This window comes from Lonchura striata, chromosome 6, assembly GCF_046129695.1.
Source record: "Lonchura striata isolate bLonStr1 chromosome 6, bLonStr1.mat, whole genome shotgun sequence".
Lineage (NCBI taxonomy): Eukaryota > Metazoa > Chordata > Aves > Passeriformes > Estrildidae > Lonchura > Lonchura striata.
In genome coordinates, this window is record NC_134608.1 from 55,422,990 (window position 1) to 55,446,333 (window position 23,344).

General features: G+C 40.5%; 1 long non-coding RNA gene across 1 annotated transcript in view; it reads right to left on the reverse strand.

Moving 5' to 3' along the window:
- LOC110469629 (uncharacterized) overlaps nucleotides 1–23,344 on the reverse strand; it is a 64,970-nt gene that overhangs the window by 18,902 nt on the left and 22,724 nt on the right. The window contains exon 2 of the long non-coding RNA XR_013340206.1: nucleotides 3,545–3,664. This is a non-coding gene — a long non-coding RNA (uncharacterized LOC110469629). The remainder of the gene's footprint in view (nucleotides 1–3,544; nucleotides 3,665–23,344) is intronic.

A 23,344-nucleotide genomic window follows, 5' to 3' on the forward strand; every position in this document is an offset into this window, starting at 1 on the left:
CTGTATTGATAAATGACGTGGACCAGAGCACAAGCCTGGTCAGTGGTGCCCCACACCATTGTGTGGTGCCCCACACAAATGTGGGCTTGGCTCTTGCCAGCTTCTCCTCTCTCAGATTTGCTTCAGCATGATCTGAGAAATAGAAAAGGTCAATTGTTTCCACCAGGCAGCATGGCCAAGGTGTCTTGGCTCTTTGGGAGAGGAGGAGGGTGAGCTCAGCCCCATGGCTGAGTCATGCCATGCTCTTTGATCTCCTGGTCAAAGAACCATCTCTGGCTCATTGTGTTCTGCTACAGACACAATCCTGACAGTCTGAGTTGAGAAGAAAACTGCCTGCTTCACTATCTCTCCATAAATCACTCAGGTGGGATTTCTGGGGTGGTTTGGAAGACCCCAGTTTGAAGATCACTGGAAGTTGCCCATTTTTCTTGTGTTAAAAAATGGATCACCAAGAGTTCTGTAAATCTAATTCAGGCAGTGAGTCAAGGGGATATTTCCATAACTTTGACCTTCAGTTTTGGATGAAGAAGCAATACATTGTCTTTCCCATAACTAAGACTCCAAAGGACTTGTAAACCCTGGAGCCAGAGAACACCTCTGTGAGACAGTTTGGCCCATGCTGTCATTCCCTTTCTATTGGGAGGAAAATTGGGTCACAATATTGGTGAAATACTTTTCCAGGGCTTTTCCAGCACGTAGGTGGCACTGCTGAAAACAGGATGCATGAGTCACAAACCCTAGACTCCCGTTAAACTCTGCAGGGAAAGGAGATGGTATTTGGATTCTGGGTGGCAGCAGGTTGCAGCCACAGAAAGGGATGTGCTTCCTGGAGTCACCTGAGCTAGGGATGGCTCAGGATGGAGAGCTGGCCCCACACTGCCACAGCACACCTGGGCCATAAACTCTACCTCTTAACACCAGGCAGCAGGGGGCTGAGAAGTCAGATCTGTCAGCACACAGGGTCACCAGGCCAAAGCCTTTTTATGGATTTAGCCCTCAAAACAGGATTTAATAGCACGCAGTAAATAAGGCCTTGGGCCACACATGGAACAATGAAGATGAAACAACATGCCAAATAGCTGCTCATTAAGAGGCCTCTGAACATCCTGTGCACAGAGGTAAGAGGCATCTGCGGAAAAAATAGTATGGGATCAGATAATTAAAAAATGAATCATAATGAATTACACAGGCAGCTTTAATTAGGGCATTTCCTAACTTTTCCATGCTTTTCTTTGTGACATCTAAATGTCCTCCCAACACCATTTTTTTTTTTTGTGTGCACAGCATAGAGATCTGTTCAGTTGTGCTCTGAAGGCCACAGGAATACTGATGTTGCAAAGGCACCTTACGTTTTCCTCACAGGTATATTCTCTCCAAGTCACTTGGATCTGTTCCCATCCACACCAGCTTGGTGTGGAGGAGACCCTGCCAACTTTACAAAGAACTGCTTCAATAACTCAAGAGCAAGAACAGATTCAAGCCCTGTGTCTTTAAGAAGGAAAAGAAAGAGCAGTAGAAATACTCGTTGTACAACTCAGCTCTTCCAGCTACATCAGCTTACAACCATACCGGATTCCAGGGTATTCGTGGGAAAGTATTTATTTTACCTGTAGGTATAATTGTAAGCAATAAAAACAGCTCAAACCTTGCCAGAAAGGGTGTGAATTTCTAAAAAGAAGGAAAAACTCTGAATTCCAATACCTGAGCAAACAAGTTAGTATAACAGAAAAAAAAAAAAAAATGAAACAGAGTTGCCAAAACAATGAGCTTATGGTTTGCCAACAGCTGGATTGCACTTTCACTTAAAAATGCTAAAAAAAAAAGGCTCCGACTTCTTAGAACATTTTCGTTTGAATCCAATCATTTTGTCCTTGAGTGCAATAGAGAAGGAAAAAATAATACTAGCAGAAACTTTGAAAACAAAAATACCCCCCCCCCCCCCATATCTTTTCCCTTGGAAGGAATTTCACCAGTTTGGCAATAAAGAAAAACCACATCTTGCCAGCTTAAAAAATATTGGCAACACAAATATTGCTGTGGCCTTTGGGAGGTAGGAAGAGAGAATGATGCTCCCCAGAAAGCACATGCACAGAGCTAAAAATATGATCTGCAATGTTTTGATCCACATTGCCAACTAAAAGCTCCACAGTTGGTTGTCAAACCAGGGATGCAAAGGTTGGAAGCGCTGCTTGTCTCCCAGCCTGCTCATGACAATGCTCTGATTACAATCTCACCCTGTGTCATGACCAGGTTGTCCTGCCATGTACAGCTTCACCGGTGTGTCACAAAATGAATGAGGAATTCGACTTGCCCAGCCCATCACTTGGATTTGCATGGACACGCTTTTTTGAACAAAATCTCACTAGACAAAGGTTTCCATTGGCAAGCTCTTGCATTTCCTCGTGCGCCACAAGATTCCCATTGCCTTCCTGACAAGTCTCATTTCCAGCCCTGAGTGAAACCAGAACATTAATGAAAAGCAAACTAGGTGGGAGACAAAGTTAATCAGCTTCAGAAGCCCTTCCAGAAGCCTGTTTTATAGGATAGCTTAAGACAGGAGTTATTTCAACTAAGCTTGTTTGACTAAGCTCCAGCACCATGTCTTGATAGGGAATTAGAATAACTAAAAATGTTACTAATTTTCACCTATCAAATCTTTGGCCTTCAAGCTGACAATGACACCTTCTTGATCAGGTCTCAACATCTGTACTCACCTCCACCTTCCTTTGGCTGCTCAGCCCTGCTGAGTTTTTCACACAGAGTTGACTTCTCCTTTTTGGTCTCTGATAATCTGCTACTCCTTATCACAATCTAGTTTGCAGCTATTTTGCAGCTCTGCTTGGAGGGTTTTTTAGACAATTGAAAATCCTAGAGAAGTGGCTCCTACACAGAGATTCTGCATTGTTGTATGTGCACCTGCTTCTTTCTGCTGTGCACCTAGACAAATGCAAGGTTCCTCTTTTATGCCAGACAGCCCCTTATATATGAAGGCAGAAAATTGTTCTGTTTTAGCCCAGGTCTTGCAATGGTGGAACTCACAATGGCAGCAACAATAATGTCTGGCCAAAATGCTCCTTTTGCTAGATTTGGCAGAGTTGGCCATATTTAAAAGGTATCATGCAGCAGCCTCTGTGTAAAATTCATCATATAAGGAAAAAAAACCCCAGCTGAACTTTAAAAATGAGATGCATTTGTACTTGGCAACACTGGTTTTCTGATTGTTTTCTAATGGCAAAGACTAAACAAGATGGCTGTGGCAAAGCAAAGGAGACAACTTAAAATGAAGGCAAAAACAAAAAACCTATAGACAACTCCACAATAAAGACAATTTCCATGTAAACTGCAACTGTTGAATTTCAGGCCTTTCAGCTGTCTGTCTGCTTAAAAGCTTTTCATTCAGCAAACAATTTACTTTGTAACAAACCTAGGCCTGGAAAATTTCTGCCCAAAACATTCTTCTTTCACAGAATCAGAAATTAGATGATGACTTAATAGCAACACTTACTACTAAGCATTATAATAAGGAAGTATTTTATGTACTTGCCTTGCATTCTACCAAAGACAAAGATGAGAGATTTGCACTGTTCTTGTACCACACATAGCATGGATCAAAAGTTTGCCAGTAAGGGTCCCAGTGGCGGTGTTCTCTGGCTTTTGTGGAAGCCTGAAACATCCCAGAAAAACCAACAAGCAAAAATAGTGGTTAGCACTTGTGATAAAATAACTGAATGAAATTTGGCTTGGAAACTGAGGCTTGTATATTCAGAGAAAGATAGTTGAAGAGATAAGTTTGGGGATGAGTAGCAGATCAATGTGTGGATAATAGCCAATACAGCAAGTCCACAGTCCTTTACAGCATATTTGGGAACTTACTGCCACAGAAATAACAGATGGAAACAAAGGAAGATGCAGTCATTTCCATAATAATACTTGGAGGGTGGAAAATAGACTGAAGCCATCTGAATTTCTGAAAGGACTGAAGCCTTCTTTCTGTTTCAAAAGTCTTGTTCCAATCACGCTAAAATCCACAGCATTAATTCTCCAGATACCACAAGGAAGATGACCTGAATGATGTCTGGACTGAATCTGGGACCTGAAAGTCTGACCAAGTAAGAAAAAAACCCCAAACCATCAATGCCTTGTATACCAAATGTTAAATTATCTTGGCAAGACTTATCTATAGCAGATACAGGAGCTGCAGAATAGCCATCTGGCCCAGCATCCTGTCTTCAACAATGGCCATAAGCAAACCTCATATCTAAGTTAAGAACAGAGGTAAACGTATATGACATTTTCTTTGAGCACATTCCCAGTCCTGGGATTATTTTAAGCTCAAAAGTTTCCTGAGTTTGGTGTGGCCTCTTAGGAACACCCAACAGAGCTGTCCCTTCCAGCCTTGTCTCCCCTTAGAGCCACGCAGGCACTTTTTTGCACCCAAAGCATCTGTTGGCAAGAAATCTACTGCTACAGTGAGCCCATGGGCACTCTGTTTCCCCTGTCCCCGGGACCCTGTGACTCTGATCAAGATAACCCTGGACCCCTCCTTCCTGCCCCAACGGGGTTGGTGGAGAGCCAGGGAAGCCCACCCTGTCCAAAGTCTATATAGACCCCTGACATTTCCTGTTCGTCCTCTTTTGCCCACTCTCCTCTTGGACATCACAGAATAAAGAGAACTGAACCAACGTATTTTGGGGTAAGAGCTTCTTTTGGAAATCTTTGCCATCTCCTGATATTCCTCCCCTCACAGCCTCAGACCTCTGGGCTAGCCTGATATTCAGGGGGCTGTGTGAGGGGGGGAATGTCAATCTACTTCTAGAAGTTGCTCTTCTTTGTTTTGAACATGATTCCTGCCAAGATCATTTGACACCCCTTATTTCTTGCACCCTAAAAGATGGTAACCAGTATCCACTCACCCACGCCACTAGAGGTTTGTAGACTTCTATCAGATCCCACTTTACTCCTTTATTTTCTGAACTGGAGCATCCCAGGAGGTCCAGTCACTCCTTGCTCAGACCTTTGGTCACTCTTTCTGCCCTTTTGTAATTTTGGGGTTTGTTTTTTTTTTGCAGCAGAGGGGTCACCACTGCACATGGGTGGAGTATGGGCTTGCAGAATTAAGGTGACAACTCTCCAACACTCCAGGGCCACAGCCCATGCAATTTGGGACAACAACTGAGAAGAAACTTCTGCAAACTGCAGGAGAAAGAGAACAGTACAATTCTAATGATGATTGTGGCTGCAGAAGTATCTGTCTATTCATACTGCAAGGATCTGAACCTTAGATGAGCAACAGCCTGAATATTTACCAGTTACCAATCTTATGTACCAATAATATTACAAAATACCTTTTGGAACTTGGTGAGCAAAACCAGATCTATTCAAATGTATCATCTGTCCGCAGTTAGCACATTATTCAACCCATAGAAAATGACCATTTCTATAAAAATATTTTGCAATGGCAGTATTTACACTTTTTTGTTACTTAAAAACATTCAGAAGCTGACTGGATTGCCAATGTGTGCACAGCTTTACCTGTCATGGTCATCCTTAGAAGGTTCTCTGGATTTCAGGTTGGGTTTTGTGATTGTGCTGTCTTACAGACAAAAGTACCTAAAATTTGAAATTTCCCTTGACCTTTCTCACCCCCTGACTACAATTTCATTTTCTGCTTGGCACTTTTTCAACTGAGGTGCTGTAGTCTGATGGACTGACCAACAGCAAGCACAAAGAAGAACAAGAATTAAATTTGTGAAAGGCTTTTTATGCAGTAGAAAGCATCCCCCTAAAGAGCCCATATTCCTGTGAGCTTTCTGCAGAATGGTTGCCTGCAATTATTTTTCTCGTGTTTAAGTGCATTTATGTAAAGGCTGCAGAAACAATTGGCACATATGAACAGCAGATTGTCTGTGTTTTTCATTAGTGTGGCAGCAACATATCCTTTGTTTTTCAGTCCTGGGCTGAATGAAACATCTTCCACAGAGACAAATCTCCATGATGATTAATCATGAAGCATTCCATATGGATACTGATATCCCACATGCTTTAAATGAGGCTGGATGGGAAATCTGCTTCACTTACCTCTCAACCCAGAAAAATGCTGAAAGGTGCCCACAGGTCCATTCCACTGTGATTTTTAACATCTCTGAAGATTTGATTGAGACCAGGTTAACTGTGGGAACCTTTGCTGCTATAGTATTGATGATTTAGTGGTGCCATTTTTTAGTTTAGTTTTTCCATAAGGACAAAAAAAGGGTTATGGACAAAAAAAGTGTTATGTTCACACAAAACTATTTTTGCTGAAGAGACTTATTTCACTGACAGACCTGATGTAAAGCCACACCAATAAAAAGAGTTTTCCAATAGCATAAAATTCACTTTCACTGTGAGAGCTTAGCATGGGACAGAAGGCTTTGGCTGCAGAGGTGCTGCCTGCAGACCCATTTGGCTTTCCATGGAGTACTGCAGTGTGGAACCTTCCTAGGATGCAACTAAACCACAGGTGAGTTTATACTTCTAATGTACTAATATATTTATATATTAATAGCTTCCCCACATACTACAGAGCAGTAATCTAAAGCACAGTCAAACTATTCCATAATGCAATGTATTCAGCACAATACATTAGCCAAAATCAGCTCTAAAATAAATAGCCACAACTTAATTGACGTAATAGAGGTCTATTTGCTATCTTGGCACTCTTCACTTATTTGACTTCAACTCAGAAAGTGCATTAAGAGTCTAATGTCCATTTTCAGAGTGGAAACAGAAGCCACTTCTTCCTATCTACACACATAAATTAAAACACCAGAAGTAAGCACAGTATTCTTTGCTTTATGAGTGTACCTCAGTCTGAAGTGTGGGTTCAGTTCTGACTTAATTTTTCCTTCTCCCAGACATATTTACTGTCCCACTTCCTCAAAATCCATTATTGATGACAGACTACTTAATCAGTCAGTGGCTCTCAAAATATATCTTTCATCTTTTGACCTGCAGTGGTTTCAGTGTTGTTCCATGAATGGGTCTCTGCCCTCACAGCATATGATAAAATCCCCAGGATTCTGAGCTTCAGCAGGCAGAGAATACAAGCTACATCTTTTAAACACTTTGTACCCCTTCCTGCAGCCCCCTGGAAAAAAGCTGGCTCCTGGGATGGCTTCTTTTGCTGTTGTTTTCTGCCATTCAGATAGAGGTTCAACAAACAAAGGTCTAACAACTGGATCTCCAGATGCAAATTTTGGTGAAAATGAATCCACATCTTGATGTCCCTCCAGAATCAGGGATAATTTGCTCATAGTATTACAATGTTGACCTTTGCTGGGACATTTCAGCCATGACCAGAGGGTAATCCAATTAGCTTCTGATACACCCATGCTTTCCAGGTCCCAGAATCACTAACAAACAAGAAAACCCTGAACCATAATCTTTTCCTTTCTCTCTAAGATTCCCATTGCAGCATGCTCTCCATCCGAAAAGCTCAAAGGGCTTGGTAGGAAGATAGGTAAGTTTTTTGTTAAAAAAAACTTGCAGTGATTCATCTCTGAAGAGAAAGGCTCCTACCAACTCAAAGCAGCTTGAGTGGACGTGTATGTAAAATAAAACATATTTATGCTGATATTCAATTTTCACCTACAAATAAATATGTAGAAGGTATAAAACTCCTAACTTAAATCTTTGAAATTGATGAAGACATTTGATTTGCTCTTTACCAGCATTCAGAAATGTTAATTTTTTTCTAGTTATTTTTTAAAAAGATAACTGGCTTCCTACCTAGCTTGAGGGCTAGGTTTTAAGCTACATGAGTATAATTCAAGAAACACTCTACTGAACTGAAATATGTTAAATGAGCGGATGAGAAAAGCAGCAATGCGCATTAATACGTTATTCAGAGGCTTCACAGAGCTCCTGATGTAAAGAATCAGTCAAATCCTCACCAAGTCAGGCCTCTGAAGAGCCAAGTGGCCTGCATTTCTTTATACAGTGTTCTCCATGCCATCCCAATTATTAGTCTTGAGCTAATGGTGCTTTACTATGAATAAATATGCAAAGTGGAACCGATTGAATGAAATCCAAAGACCCAAGACACAAAGCTCCTCTGCTGTGTGCCAGTACCTCGCAGCTGCTGAGGCATGAGCTAGAAGACAGCTATATTTGCCTGGCTCACTACAAGGCTCTGGTGTGGGCTCCATTATAAGCCAATATAAGATTAAAGAAAAGGAAAATCAAACCTTTCCATAAATCCATCCGAAAGCAAATGCAGCAATGCTGCAGAGACAGTGATTTACACTAGTATTCAATTTTAGGGACTAAAACATCCCATCTGAGCAACAAACAAAAAATTAACCTATTGTTAACAATTTTCTCATTCATAATTTGAAACAGACGCATTCACATAACTCAAAAGCATATCAAACGTGCTATTTTTTTAATCACTGAGAACAGCAAAAATAGGACTTTTAACCATGCTGAAACCACAGCAGGGGCTTTACCACTGCTCATTGAAAACAACAGTCTGGCCCACACAGTAAAATTTTAACATATCTGTGATTTGCTTTGCATTTAACTGGAGCTCTGAAAAATGATACCAGTAAACAGCATTAAAATCTTCTGTCTTACATGGAAGTCTGCCTGGATCAGTGGCTTTATTTTAGATTTATCACTCTCCTTTGGTCCACATTTGAACTCCCCTCTCTTTTTGGCCCCACCATGTATTCCAGCAATTTCTCTGGAGCTGTGCAAAGGTAGCAGCTTCTGGCAGACAAAGGTCCATCTAAGACATGAATCAAAGTCACCACCAAGCATTTCAAAGTGAATGCTACTTTCATCTGAAGAGGAAACCATGCTTTTAATCTTAATTATTTTGCCATAGTTCTTCCCACTGTTTAAAGGCTAACAGGAAAAGTAAGAAATCTTATGAATTATTAAGCAAACAGAATTTCTGAATCACTGCATTCCTTCAGACACCACAAGAGTCCCAAGAAAGGCAACCTTCCCACTTCTGGACTTTCTGGAGTATAGCTAGAAGGCATCAGGCAATTTTGTCAGGGAAGTTAAAATCTAGAAATTTGATGAGCATTGAAGGGGAAATTCCTAGCACAGTGATCAGTTAGATCCTCATCTGCAGTTGGTATCCTGGCACTCAAATTTTTGCCAGGATATTGACATAAAGTTGTCAGCCATGGTGTTCCTGGAGATCCATTTGCCACAGACATCCTGACCCTCATATATTCTGAAAGCACGAGCCACATAACCAGTCAGGTTTATGAAAGGTGAAGTGCTGAAAGACACTCCCAGATGAGAAGGGTGATCTTTCTTCCTGATGTCCTAGATAAGAAAAACTGTGAACCTTAATCCACTTAATTTTGAAGTGTAAAGAATTGCTTTTCCTTAGGAAAGTATAATCAAGCCTTGTTTAAGTAGTAATCATATTATTATTTACTAATACTGTTGATTAGCCAACTGAAGGCAGCTTTATATGTCTGCACCAACCAAAAATTCAGTTGATTTTATTTTCTTTCAAAACAACAACTTCACCTTCATGTCACTGGAGCACTGGAGCCTTAGGACAGAGCTGTAATTACACCAGTGAAGATCAGGGCAGTGGATTTGGCAGCCTTTGGGGAGCTATCAATTTCCATGGCTTCAGCACAGACCAGACCACCAAGGAAGTGTAGATAAACATGGCAGGAGGCTGAGGACTGTGCTGGAAGCTTTGCATCCAAGTGTTCCAAATAAGATGTTGTTTAGGTACAACAAGACACAGTTGTGCACAGAAAATACACTTTGCAATGGCTGCAGACGGGACCTGAAGGCTTTCTGCTGCTGAAGGACAGCAAAATCCATTAAACACAAAGAAAGACCCCATAGAGCCTAACAAATAAACCATGGTACAAATTCAGATGTAAGGCTAACTTCAGATCTCACTGTGAGCTCATAAGGCTTTATGTAACCTTGCACTTACACTGGCACTTACTTTAGGTTTGCTCCTTTGTTAAAACCACCACAGGCTGCAAAATGCACTATAAAATTTGCTCCAGGCAAATAATGGTAGAAGAATTCCTCCCATTCCCTGTCCTTCTTTCCCAGTTTCTCTCTGCCACCCCTCTTTATCCTGATGTCCCTTAGGTATTTTCCTGACGTTGCCAGTCTGAATGTTCAGCCTCCCTGTTATGGATGTTATGAAAACCTTTTGCATTTAATAGAATCAGAGATGGATTTAGGCAATTTTGTAACAGCATTAAATATACTCAATATGCCAATATATTTACACGTCTCAACGGCACAAATTGAAAAGTATGGACAGATAGAGCAGGAAGCAACTGAGAAAACCACATGTCAAACAAGCTCTGTCCATTTGCTTAGATGACACTGATCTGCTCACAATTACCCTATATACCCAGCTTGACCTGCTCTGAGTTTGTGACGGGAAGAAAAAACAACAAAAAACCCTGACCTCTGAGCTTTGTAGCAGCCACAAATAACAAGGACGAGCCACAGCATAACTTCATTTTGTCCAGATAATTCTATATGTTCATCTTCACATCAAGTCCTATCTTATTCTAGAAAGGAAAATTGAGGTCTGGTGGCTGTAATTTAAACAGAAACAGAGCACCATTGACTGGGAGTTCCAGAGATCACTTTACTGGAAATACAGAAACAGTATCAATCACACCATTCCAAATGCCAGTGACCTTTCCTTTCAGTGTACAGCTAAAAGCAGAAGAAAGAGAGAGAGACCAAAGAAAGCAAGGGTGTTAATACACTGAAGAAAATTTCTTAAGTGTTTACAGGTCTTTCATTATCTGAATGAAAGGTTCTCTCCTGTCAAGAGGTGATTCCAGGGAGAGGAGAGGTTTTTATTACAGAAGTATGCCCACACGTGGGATTTTCTTCCTATTCTTCAAACTCACTCTCCTAAAAGTAATTTGCAAGTCAAGCCAAGTTCCTTAACACATAGTCTCCATAAACACTGGGTTTGCTCCTGAATTCCTGGAGGATATTTGCATGTTGCCTCCAGCTAGTGACACCTCTTGCACCCTGATTGAAAGGTAAAGTTGAGGGGAGGATTTGCAGAATATTCCCTCTTTGGTCTTCAGAGCCTGTAGATTAACAGTTGGCCCAGGTGGGCAGCACAAATTAAAACCAGGTATAGTATGGGAGAAGAACAAATCAAAGAGATCACTATCCCAGGGAGGAGCTGGCTGAAGGAAGACAAAGGGCCATGCTAAGAACTAGAACCACTAAACTGATGTGAAAATTCAGTCATACCTAAGAAATATGAGTATGTCTCCCCGGAAAGGGTATAATGCACAAACAGGGGTCATCAGCCTCAGGGGAACACAACAATTCCCGCACTCAAATATTTGCTTTCAGCAAAGCCTGCAGAAAGAGCTGGGTAGTGAATGCTACTTACCTCTTGGCAAGGAGCTAGCCCACCACTGTCTCTCTCTCACTGGTGTGTTAAAAGGTAAATCTGTGTCCTCACACATCATAAGTCTATTTTTCCATTGGAACGGTCTTTAAAAATAATAGTGGGAATAGTGGGAACAAACACAAACTAAAAGGATTTACTCCTCATGGCATTAATTCCTTCACTAATAAACCATAACTGCAAATTCAGTTACTCTTAATAGCAAAATTAGGTTCTTACCTGTTACTTTTTGCCATTCACATGACCTTTAGTCACTGGAACTGGAATTGACTTGTGTGGGTGTAGATTGGTATGAGAATTGAAGGCTCTCATAATTCTCAAACACACCTACATTGATGTAAGAGCTGCTTAGTATTTAATGGAAAAAAAGAAAAGATAAGTAAATCTTGATAATGTAAATACTGTTTAAGCTTTAGAGATCATTTCCTGAATAAGCAGAGTAGGCTGGGTCAGGGGGTGGGAGGAAAGACTCAAAACAAAATTGCTATCAGGATTTCACAAAACAGTTGAAAAATATGAACAGATTGACAAAAATTGTTGTTTAATATAAACTGAGGATGTTGTCATGATGAAAATGGAGATCAACTGATCCATCTTGTCATGATCTGTGACAGTTTTTGGAGCTGATCATGGAAACAGTCCAACTCATGCTGTTTCAACACAATATAAACTGGATTATAATATGATATTATTTTCCTGAACATTCTCAAAAGTCTCACAACCTCTGCTTACTCCCAAACCAACAAGATTTTTCATTTATCATCAGAGATTGATTTTTTTTTAAGCTTTCCTCTGTGTGTCTTGTTTGTTATCACAGCCCACTTAGATTGCTCCGAGGCCTCCCCAGGAGACCTGAGTTAGTACAGGAGCTCTGGAGCTTTGATAGTTTAATATGTGCCTTTAATCAGGCTCAGAACAGCCTACTGTTGTTGCAGTTGTTAGTTTTGGTTGGGTTTTTTGTTAAAACTAACCTCATTAGAGATAATGCTACATCAGTAGGCTCATCAGTAGGATGATAATTGCAATGAAGTGAACCTTACTAACTTTTCACATGTAACTTTTCTTAATACATTTTGGGTTTTTTTGGCACTGAAAACTGAAAGGAAAAAAGTCAACAACCAACTTGATCTAAAACTCATTTTCTTCCCATTCCTGTTATTGAAATGAGAAAGGATCTCCCCATCCTACCCATATACAAACTTAGAACTGAAAATAAAAAGACACATTTTTACTATTCCCTCCAGTGCCCATGTATGATAAAAGATTTTGGAGGTGATGTGAATGACCCTCAAAGAAGGTGTTATTCATTCAGCAGGTGGCCAGCACATATTCAGGTCCCTCATCTGTGTGAGGGTTTGACTCCACACTTCCCACCTGAACATCCAAAGTTACATGAGCCACTTTTTTTCCTAGGAGAGCAAACCACAATACCACTGAAGGGTTCAAACTCCTGATCTGAATTTGAGTCTGTGGTCTACTCATTGCTTCATCCAGCCCAAACTCTGGCTCAGAGCAAGACTCACAGGGAGAGATTAGAAAACCACAGCTGATTTCTTAATGAGATTTCATCTCCCTGATGCCATGGCTTGTTTTAATCCCACCAGTTCCCCAACCTTCCAAAGAGTCTCCAGAAGAAAACAAGCTAGGACAAGGTAAAGAGGACAAATAATAACTTAGACATGTGAGTGACTTGGGCAGCTACATTTCATTTTCAAAAGCCAGTTGGACTGTAAGTGAAGTGAGCCGTATGAAAAAGGAACTTCTTAGTCTGAAAAAGGAACTGTAGATGCCAGCAGGGAGGAGGACACCACATGTCTAATGCTACCCGATGTTGATTCCTCTTTCCATATTTCCTTTACAGTCAATGGAGATAGGATGACTTTTCCTAAGTTTCCCAACACAGAGCACCTCGGTGAGGTGGTCAAAAGACCACTTCTCTTCTGTATTTTTGAAAATATCTTCTTTTTTACTTTAAAACCTAAACCTCTTCAAAATGCTCACTAAATCACCCCAAATGTCTTCATTCATTAGCAAAATACACCTTTTTATTTATGCTTTGCTTATCCTCTTTAATGTTTGAGCATCCCCTTTAAGACTTTGACATCCAGGAACAAAAGTGTGAAGCAAAACACTAAAGACTTTGAGTTTGGCCTGTGTAGACTTCAACTGTCCTCAGCTTTAAGGAGGAATCTGTCATAATAATGCACACAGGTGGCAAATAAAGTTTATCAGCAATGATTAGATATTTCAGGAATACTGTAATACTTTTCCATGTTAGTGCTCCTTCTAAGGTGCAGTATATTATCTATAGAGAGTTTACATAATCTCTTTGAGATGAGAAATGTGTTCACAAATCAGTGTGTTGGTTGCACTTCCTGTCACTGACACCAGATTTTAAAAAAGAGATATTAATAACAGAGTAAATACACAGTAGTTTTCTACCAGAGACTTGGGTTCAAGTTTTTACTCAACAACAAGAAAAACCAAGAGTGATAGCCTCCATCCCAGTCAGCACAAATTATTTATCATCACCGACCCATCACAGACTCAGTGCAGCAGCCAGCACTGGTCTGGCAGGAAAAGCTTTAGTCTGGAGTAACTGGAGACTTGCCTGCCAGCAAGAGAATCACAAACCCTGCCTGTTACACCAGCACAGTCGCTTTTTCAGAGCATCAGTGCCATTGATTATATTAATAAAAGGATATGAAACTGGTAGAAGTTGAAATTATCAAAATAGAGCTGCCTGGAAAACAGGAAGAGTTGTTTTTTGTTTGGTTTTTCCCTTTTTTTCCATTGCAGAAAACAATGCATTTTTACTAACAAAGAAAAACTGACATTTCAGACACTATGGAAATAGTCCTTGGAACCGAGGTCTGGGACAGATCTTCACACGCTGTGATCTCCATGCCTGGTCAGGGAAGATGAAGCAAAGATCCAAGGAGCACTGTGTGTCTTTAGAAATGACACCTCCTGGGCAGTCTCAGCCCTAAGGGGCAATGAGGTGAGACTCAGCAGAACCTTTAACTCTTTTATAGCACTTACAGTGCTTGAATGCAGGGCTCCCAATACTTCCGTTTTCAGAATTCTGTTCTTCAACAGAATTGAAAATGCATTTCTCTTTGAAAAAATTCCTTTCTCCAAAGCCTAACAAAAGAAACAGTTCCAACAGAAAAAAAGTTTAGTTTAATTTAATTGCTTCACCAACTCTGGAGAGTTGCAAGTTCCATTTCAACCCTGTCACTGGTGCTGTGAAAGCGAATCCCAAGGAGAAACACCTTTATAAATCAATGGTTAAATGCTGCCATGAGATTTATTCCCCAGCCTTATCTTAAATGGGTAACGTGTGACTGGCAAGACTAAGAAAAGTATTCTAGCTATTGTCCTCAGGCAGGCATTCTTCTGGTAGCCACAAAATAAATTTAGCTTAACCATAAACTCCAGTAACTATCAGGAATATGCATTATCTATTCTGAAAATGTATTGTTGCTCTGCAAGCCTATTAATGAGCAGACATTTTCAGTCTCAACTGTCCAGGCTTCACAGAAGTGAAAGGGATTTTATAGGTATAAAAAGCAGGAAAAAAAACAATCTGACTTCATCTGCTGGGCTTTTATCAAATGTATATAGCCAAGGAGCTTTAGAAAAGCTGGAAATTACTGTTTTCACCTTCTTTGCTTGGATAGCTATCAAACATTTTTTATTTTTAGCATCAAAGTAGCTGAAAGGGCATTGTTACAAAGAATGGTCTCTCTCTCTTGGCTCATGCAATAAACTTCAGGGAGAGGGCTTAACTTCAGAGACTGCTTGGAAAAAAAATGTTTTTTTTTTAATTCCTAATCTAGCTGAGCAAACAAAGTGTCTGTCTTGTTCCTCAAAGCTCATGAACCTATTTACTTGTAGGATATGTTTTCAAATCTATAATTTTGTTCCTGTGGGCAAAATCAGAGGAGGATAGTGACAGTATCTTCTAAGAACATAAACATGACTCTGTGTCAGACCAAAGTCATCGGCAGCCCTATATCCAGTTGTCACTGGAGCATGCTTGACCAGGGAGCACCAAAACCAGGGCATGGTATTTTTTATTTGCCCCCTGGTTTCCTCTCGGTTTCTGGAAATTAAGGATGCAGAGACTTCCTGACTCAAATGTTGCTCTGGATTACTGTGCTCAATAGCCCTTTCATGGCATTGTGTTGCTGATAAGGAGGCTGTGATTGATGCTCATTTGGTGCTCTGTGAGGGCTCTTTGATCCTGCCCTTCTTGCCACCTCCAGCTCCTTCCTTGAATCCTGGATTGGTATCTGAAGCAATAAAGCAGCATTTTCCAGAGATATTGATCTGTGAAGAGCAGATCAACAGCCTGATTGTTACAAAGCTGTTTGCAGAAAGCCATTACAAGTGATTTATTCTTTTACAGCACTAGCTAGAAATCACATATGTACAAACTTCTTAAGGCACACAGTGATCTCTGCTGAGACCTCAAAACTAGGGACAAAACTCAGGCTCTGCACTCTCTACATGGACTGGGCAGATGCTACAGAATTTTCTGCCCAAATAAATTCTTGCATGTGCCAGCAATGAAATCTAATGACTCAGGCCACTGTGTGCTGAAGTCATCTATTCCTTGTACCCCAGCACAGTGGTGCCTCTAGCACAGCCTCCTTTATAACTGGCTGGGGAACTCCTCTGCCTTCTTTTGCCACAGGATTTCCTGAAGTTATCCCCTGTGATCAGCTGAAAGCAGGAGGGTGATAGTGCCTAGTCACAGATGCACTTCTGTGCATAGCCCTTCTCTGCCTTCTCACAACCAGCTTGTAAAAAAAAGAGTAATCCAGCTTTGAGCAAGTTTCGCAAACTTCAAACAAAAGACAATATTGGAAGCAGAAGCCTCAATAGGATTTAACAATTACATTGTTAATCTTTATATAACAGAAACATTAAATAATTAAACTCAGTGGCTGAAATTCAGCCCCAAAAAACTCTGATGACTTCTGTGGAAATTTGCCAGGGAGAAATTTAGCCTGCAATTTTTCTCATCTCTCCTTCTGGCAATCCTGGGAGCATTTGGTAGTTCCCACCCTGTCAGTGGCACGCCTTTTGGCAGGAGCCAACTCCACGATGCTCCTGAAGCTGCACTGCCCTTCACAGCAGCCGTGTAGCCCCAGTAATTTCCTGGGTACAACCAGTGGCACCTATTTGGTTCTCTGTGTACCCAAGGGAAGAATGAACCTACTTACTAGGCAAACAAGAATAAACCTCTTCCAGCTTTCTCAGTTCTACCTCAAAGTTTAGAAACTTCTGCAATTCCTAATTCACATTTCTCAGGGAGTGAAATACAAAGAACTATTTTACCTCATTTTTACCATTTCAGCAGTTCCCTCTTTTTAAATATCACAGAATTAATGTCACTCATATAAGAAATTTTAAAGCAGAACATAGAAAATGCTTTCTTTTAATGCCCAAACCTGCAGCAAATATAAACCTTTGTAAATGCAACCTAATTTGCTAATATGCAGTGCTAATTTGATTACTCCAGATAAAGGTTTTAGTGGGACCAATTGGTGCTTGGTGCAGCGGTAAAACTAGAAGGATAATTTGCTAAGAGAAAAGTGCAAGCTCTCTTTGGCACCCTGAAATGTGTTCGGTTGGTTTTGTGCTTTTGCATATGAGTGAGTACTCCGGCACAAATTGGGCACAATTAGCAGCACATTTTTAAAAATACAGCTCAGTTCGGGTGCTAATTTGTCCCGGCAATAACACCAATTTCCCCTGTATTTACACTCAGTAAGCGTACAGAGACTAACACAGAGGAAAGCTTTGGACAATTCCCATTTGTATAGCTCAGAGCAAATAATTCTTTGTGCCCTATGTGAAATGAGTCGAATATCTCAGCCCACTTTCCAGAGAACATGTGTCTACATCACAAAATCTGCCACCACAAGTTGGCACTAATTGGCAGTCTCAGCAAAGTGGCAAAGGAATGAATGGCCCCTGGATACCGAACTAACATTTTTCCCCTACAGGTGGTCTTTTCAAGTCGGAATTGAGACGTACATTGTTTAGGCAAGGTGAAGTTTGTACTGCTGGTACATGTTTTGTTGATTCATATAAGATTTCAAAGTATAGCAAGAATTTTCATAAGCATTACATTCATGGTATTAAAAAAAATGAACAAACCCCTTAAATTTTATTTTAAAAAACCCCAAAAAACAACAAAACAAATTCCAGCTGTCCCTATTTCCCCCCACTTTGTCCTCTCAAAATCCTCAGTATGTTCAAAGGCACAGCCAAATCTTTTCAGTTCTCGTCAGCATGTATTGATGAAACAGCTCTGTTAGATCTGATAGCAAATCAGGAGATTAGGATGCCAGCTGCTTTCATCAGGGCCCTGACTCTGCAGACTTCATTCACATATTGCCCTGTTTGGGCCATTTTCTAGTCCAAAACTCACTGATATCAATGAGAAGTACCTAAAACTCCAGTAAGCTACAGAAAAAGTCCTTTGGTGAGAGGGGTGTTGAGGAGTTCGATCTGCATGGTCCTGTATCACAGAAATAAATATCATAAAGGCTTTGATTATGGAGCATAATTATATTTACATGGAAATAAATCAGCTATTACAGAGGCTCTTCAGAGTGCCTGAAAATTACATCCAGATAGAGCAAAAGCAGAAATAATACATTTTTCCTCTTCCAACTAAGGAAAAGGCTTCCAAAGTAAACTTATAAGTCGCTGTATGTTGTCATCATCAAGTCAAGATAAAATATTTGTTCAGAAGATGTGTTTCAATTATCCTTGAGGACTCAGTGATATTTCCCATATTTTTTTTTAATATAAACTCAAACCAGATTATCTACTCTCATTATCTAAACTGTAATTATTTTATACACCTTTAGATATGCTTTCAAAAGCCACCCTATTGTGCTCAATAGGATTAATTGATTTGTTTAGCAGCACTTCCTACTAAGGAAAGGGAGGGTTCCTTCTCCCCTTCTGACTCAGCCACTGGCCTCTCATAACAGGACAGGTAACAAGCACAAATCTGTGTCTGTGGGTTTCAGTCTGTGAACTGCTTGTCAGGAGCTGGACTGAAACTCTGCCTCGTATCACAGGCTGGCACACAGCACATGGACACAGTCTTTCAGTACTGACAACTCAGCTACAGGTAGGAATAAGCCAACTCTTACCTTGCACTGATGGCAGAGGAAAATGGAGTGTTACTCATGTGGGAAGGAGTCTTTTTCTGCCACTATTCACAAGCACATAAAGTCCCCTGGGCTCTGCCAGTCCTCCCCTATTCATGCATTCGAAGTGAGTGGGAGTCAGGATTAGCAACCTGTACATAACAGTAGACAAAATCCTGCAGGGTGGTGGCTCTGAAGTTTCTGAACTGTGAGGCTCAAATGCTGCATCTTGATCTCTGCTTGCAGCTTGTCCACTCAAATTGCTGAATACATCTGTCCTTTTGCTGATATAACCTCCAGGTTAGTTTAAAAATCTGCCAAAGAGAAGTTATCATAACTTTATGAATAATCATCCAACAAACAAAAGGGTATTTCTGTGCTTCTCTGGAGAACAGCTTTTCACATTATCCAGAAAGTTTTTTTAAGCTGTGTGGGCTTTTATAGGATGTAAAAGGGAAATTCTTTATAGGGTTCTTGTATTTTGTACTTATCTTACCGGGGTACAATTTGACATTATCAAAAATTGTCCCAGAAAAACTTTGACCTGTAACTCTCACAGAGCTTGACTCAAGTTGTTTCTTATCCAATGGAATATCCAAGTTGGTTTTTTTTTGGTTTTTTTTTTTTTTTTTTAATCCGAGTTAGATAGAGAGATTGGAAGAAACCAGTACTTGGTTGTTTTCATTCCACTCTATCCTGTAGGTACAGAAATGGAAGAATCCCCTCTGGAAAGGCAATAGCAATCCTGGTGAAACAACACATTTGGCACACTTGCCTTTTGCAGCACAATTTGAAGAAGGACAGAGTTACCTGCTGCAGGTGCTAAATATTTCTGTTATTATTGCTTTTGGGCCCAAGTCCCAGGGATCCCTGCTTGGCAATTAATTGGACTGTTTAAAGTCTAAACCTTGGTTATCCTCAGGCTGGTATGAAAGGAGCAGCAAAAGGAGGAATCAAAACAAACACCACCTTGGAGAGAGAATAGAACCTCAGAAAGGCGTGGGAAATTCAGTGATGTGAAGCCAGAGAGGTGCACCTTTGTGGCCTTGCAGGGCTGCTCCAGCTGCCACTGTGCACTGACTTCTCCATCCTGCCAAACAAACTTCCCTCCTTTTTAACATTTAATTCTAAAGATCTACACAGGACTGAAAGAATGTTATGTTTTGTCATGAGTCAGTCCAGCCTGTGTTTTTCCCCTAGGCCCTACCTATCTTCTAAACAAGCCAGATATTAGACATGGTAGCAGGCTCTGCTGTCTGAATTGAGTGTTGAAATTAGAGCTTTGCTTGCTGCTATGCTTGTATTTGTTTTACACAATTACAAGAAAATTCACTAAGTACTTTTGGACAGCAGGTCAGGCTGGCTAGCAGCATTTCTTTATTTCTGTCATGTGAGAAGATCTGGCTGAACAAGAAACTCACAGTAGGGATCAGCTGGCTGATCTGGGTAACCAAGTTGCATTTGATGCTTTCACTTAATTTGTCTCAAGCTATTTAGAAACTAATTCAGCCCCAGGAATTTTATATCTTACAGCATGCCAGGAAAGCTGTCTACAGTTTGTTGATGATCAAGGACATTTCTTATTTCAAATAAAAAATACAAATAAAACAACACTAAACTAAAATCAAAGACAGATTTTAAGATGACAGGTGGTACCTGCTCTCATAGCTGTGACTGAATTCCATTAGAAAGAAAGAAAACTACAGTGAGAGCTGAAAAGCAAGTCTGAGGAAGCCTCCCTTATTTCACATTAAATCCTAGGTGTTGGGCATGGTGAAGATATATTACCATAAATCAAAGCTTATGCCATGAGCCAGATGGCTCAAATTTGTGTACTAAGTGTTAGGCACTAACAGAGCACAACAGTCTGTTGTCTTTCCACAGGAGGGTTCTCAGTTTTGAGCAGCTAATTAGCCTAAAATTAATTAGGGCCAATCTGAACATTTTTACACACACACACAGAAAAAAAAAAATAGAATTTGAACATATGCAAAACCAGGCCAAAACTACTGTGTGACAAGAGCAGCAATGGCACTGAGAACAGGCAGGAGGGAATTGTATGAGGGAACAGAACAGAAAAGAGCCTACACAGATAACTGCCACAGGCAGGTTAAAGGAAAGAAAGAAGAAAGAAAACAAATCTTTGGAGAAGAGAAACAGTCTATCTCGAAAGTTTACTTGGGAAGCTGCTGCACCAAGGGTCAGCTTGTCACAAACTTGGTCCAGATGGTTGGGATAAATATTTTACAGGTGCCACACTTTACATGATGCTTGTGTTTAACCTGGTCTGCTGTTGTGCAGAGACTTAGAGACAGTGACAGCCAATTCCTGAATCTGGAAAAGATGGCAAAGCTCAAAGCCCTGCTGGGAAGCTGCAGTTCTGCCCCAGAGCAGCATTCCCCTGGGAACTTTGCTGTAAAAATGCTGACACCTTCCCCGTTAGCCAGCAGACTTTCTGGATTACACAGATACCAAATCCCACCTCATTTCCACTTCCTTCAGGCACACAAGATTTTTTTTTTTCCTCCAGATTGGAGCTTCAGCTCTTAAATAGCACACAGGCCAAAAAATTTCTGTAAATGCAGAATTATACTTTGGTTCTTTTTTCTCTCAGTGAGCAAGCTTCATACACTCAGATGTGCTAGGCACTTTGGCAGGGCACTGCAATAATGTTTAATCCCATTACTAATGCTTATTTTAGAACCTGCTTGTCCTTAAAGACATGATAGTGATCTTAATTATTGTCTCCAACATGTATTTGCCTGAAATAATTATTATACTTCATTCCTAAGAGACAATGAGATAAAACTCTAATTTCATTTTATTGGCCTTTCTATCCATCAAGAAATTAGTTTCTTGTGAGAGCTTTGAAGTAGTACCCTTCACGGATTATACTCCTTGAAAGTACAAGAACAGAAGGGCGGGTGTGGGGGAATTGAAATAATTTACATACCAGCAGACATGTAATGGGAATCAAGAATGCAACCAGACCTACATGATGGTTGAGAGGAAAACGTTGAGACATGCTATTCAACATGAAAAAAAAAAAAAATTCTGGTTAGATGCAGATTTTAGCTCAGGAGGCAGCCAAGGGCTGCACTCAGGCAGAGGAAGCAAGCAGCACAGAGGAGCTTCCCTGATCACATTAAAAAAAAAACAAACAACCCAACAACAAAAAATCCAAACCCATCAACCCCCCAAAATACCCATTATTGAATAAAAGAACATCAGATGCTCAACTGTCACTTGGCTATCTGCCAAGCAGGCTCCCAGCACCACTGTCAATATTGTACAATGTGTAGGAATAAATAGCACAAGCTCTGTCAGAGCAGCACCTCAGATTTGGTGTTAGAGCTATGCAAGATGTTGGCTTCCTGAAATATGAAAATTTTTGTGCTCTGAATTTTGTTACAAACAAAATTTCAGTCGTGTTTTTCTCAGAAGACAAGGTTGCAAACCTGACTGCTGAGATTTTCCCTGTATTTACTTCCAAACAAATACAGGCCAACTCTTCTTTTTGGTAAATTTCAAACAAGATAAAAATGAAAACCTATCCACTAAATGGAAAACTTTGAGCACAAGAATTATTATTGTATGCAAGGATGAATTCCATGCGATCCTCTGAGCTGTCTCCTGGGATTGAAGGAACATTTTGGGTTGGTCCTGTAACACCTTCTTGAAGGCCAGTGCTTTCCTAAAAAAAGCAATGGTATCTTAAGTTTTTAGAAACTTGATTGCAATGGGTGCTCAGTATTCTGGCCTGAACAGAGCAATTACACATGCTCTGAAATTCAAGTTTATGAGTTATTCAATTGATCTAAATTTGATCATGCCTTTAACTCTTGAGTCTGACTGGAACCAGGAGTGCTGAGGGCTCTGCTGATCAGAAGCTATATGGTTAGGATGCTTTTAAATGTAGATTAGCACACCTTCAAGCAAAGAAATGTGAGCATGTAAAGAACCTACCCCAAACCTTAGCACGTTCAGGATAAAGGTTGTGGTCTGTATGTAGCACATGTTGTACACAAAGCAATGCTGCCTAGCCACCTGCCCAGCATGGATGTAGCTACAAAACACTTATTTTCTTTTCCATATGCTGCATATTTAAATTTCTGTCTAATATCCACACAAGCAGCTGTCATTTTTTTTTCGAGGCACAGAGATGGAGACACAAGGACCGTGCAATACCTCTTCTTCCACACACACTTCTGCTCCGCCTTCTGGCCTTAAATATTCCAAAATAAAAATCTCTCTGTCTGAGAGCTACTGGATACTCTTTTTAGTGAGCCTTCCCACTGTACTGCAGCCTTGATACCACTGTGCTGCAAGAAAAGTATATTCATTTCTTTTCAACAAAACCTCGAAAGCCAAAACAGTGGGAAAACTCTTACTTGGTCGTGTACAGACAGTATTGGTCAGAAAAAATCCTATATATGATTAGATTATCTCCAGAAATGCAATGCAAATGGTAATCACATGTATGTCACAAGGGCTAAATATAAATGTGTCAGAGGCCTCCTGTATGGAGAAAGTCCAGCTGATGTTGATCAGATTTTATGCTTCAGTTGATGATTGAAAGGTTTCAGTCCAGCTTAAAGGTATGTGCTGACACCTTCACTGCAGGTTTTGTAAGGAAAGGTTCATATCCTTCATGAAAAGAATCTTAACCATGCAGACAGCAGAAGCTTAGGGTTCTGTGCCCCGCAGGTTTTGCAGCCTTGGGAATGTTGTGCAG